This window comes from Bombina bombina, chromosome 1 (genome assembly GCF_027579735.1).
Source record: "Bombina bombina isolate aBomBom1 chromosome 1, aBomBom1.pri, whole genome shotgun sequence".
In the NCBI taxonomy this organism is placed as follows: Eukaryota; Metazoa; Chordata; class Amphibia; order Anura; family Bombinatoridae; genus Bombina; species Bombina bombina.
In genome coordinates this window covers 1,165,912,820-1,165,914,522 of record NC_069499.1, presented here as the reverse complement: position 1 = coordinate 1,165,914,522, position 1,703 = coordinate 1,165,912,820, and the positions used below count along the sequence as shown (strand labels likewise).

General features: G+C 38.3%; 1 non-coding gene across 1 annotated transcript; it reads left to right on the top strand.

The window, feature by feature from the left end:
* The first annotated feature begins 1,255 nt into the window (after positions 1–1,255).
* On the top strand, positions 1,256–1,389 carry LOC128646121 (U11 spliceosomal RNA). The gene has a single exon (XR_008400196.1). It is a non-coding gene; the product is annotated as a U11 spliceosomal RNA (small nuclear RNA).
* Positions 1,390–1,703: the final 314 nt, after the last annotated feature.

Genomic DNA, 1,703 nt, shown 5'->3' with positions numbered 1-1,703 from the left:
GGAAGATGCAAATCTGATCTCTGACATGAGTATTGCTGTATGGGTATCTACCCATCCTATGAGCTCCTTAATCTGGACTCTAAGGTCAGTAGTAATGAAAAAAGTAATTTATCCCAGTCTCCTCACTTGTATTAGTACACGAGTGATAACCGTTTATGGTCAAATGCTGAAAGTAGTAGCAGATAAGCATTGCTCTACTCAGTTACTTGGTTAACTGAGGGGGGTGATGCATGAGTGTAATGATGTCACGGCCTGCATTCTAAACCAGACCAGAGGAATGCGAAAATGAAAGTATCGTTCAGCTCTGTGTCTTCTCCTTTGTTAGCTTGATAAGTTGCAGAGCAGGATGTCAAGTTTGAGAGGAGATAAACAACAAGCTGTTATATTTGCTTGAGGAGCTTTCCAAACTTGCTGCTGATCATGGCCACGGTCAAGACATGCTCCCTGGGCAATATTTTTTTAAATAATGTTTATTAGACAGTGTTAATATCAGTGTAACTGTACTTTGTAATGTATTTTAGAAATGTTTTGTGCAACTTTTTTTGTTTCAGAACCCAATCAACCACAGCTTTGAGATCCCCACACCGAATTGTTATAGAACATATAGTACAAACAAGGAACGGATGGTAGACATAATTCCCATTGTTGGACAGCATATGGAAAAAGCCCAGCAGCATTAACAGACTAGCTTCAATAAAAATCCCATTGTTTGTGCTTTAAAACCACGCTACAGGGTACTGGTTTTGGTGACCACAGTAGAGAAAAAATTCCTGGCAACCTGGAAATGGCCATATGGGAAATAGAAAGAGTGAGTGAGGGGAATTATATAGTCAGGCAGCCACACAGAGGAAAAGAGGTTCAAATATACCCTGTAAACTTACTTAAACCCTGGAAAGAGAGGGAGGTGCTTGTTTCTGAGATAGTATCAAACTTCCCCTTAAAAGATAAAAATTGCAATACACCAGAAGCAGGAGGTTAAATCATTTTTAGGCTACATAAAGATATTTTCTTTACGGTTCCAGGACAAACCAAAGTTATCAAACATAAGATTATTACGGAACCATACAGAATTCAAGTAGCACATAAAGAAGCAATTAGAGTCCAATTGTGCTTATACCAAAACCTGATAGTTCAATCAGGTTTTGTAATGTTGAAAGTAAACGTGTTCGCTTGAGCGTAATCAAATTACACGTACATCAGGTTAGCACAACTTCAGAGCTTGCATAAAGGGTAGTGTGTTAAAAAAAAGTTGCATAAAAAGGTCTTGTGTTGTGCTTGGCACATCGCAGCCTACTTTTGGGGGCTTTGGTGCGGAATCGATATCAAGAGATTTCTGAAGCATACTTTTTGTTATGAGGACTGCTTGTGATCGTTATTCTGGGCGTCCAAAAAAAAAGTTGCATAAAACACAACAAAAATACATGTAAAAGTACAGTTAACATTTTACTTTCAACTTGTAATACGAGCGTACCCTTGACGCACAAGCTGGATCACAAAATAGCACTTCACTCATAATCCATCCCTAAATGTACAATTGGCCTGGAAGAAGCCAGATATTTAGGTTATTCCAATAGAAGAGGATAAGTGATGACACAGCTTGTTAAAGTAGGAACCATAAGGTAATGGACTAGACCATTTAATAAGAAATAGGTGAGATAATTTCTTGGTCTTATTGGCTATTACAGGAGGTTTTCCCCAACTTT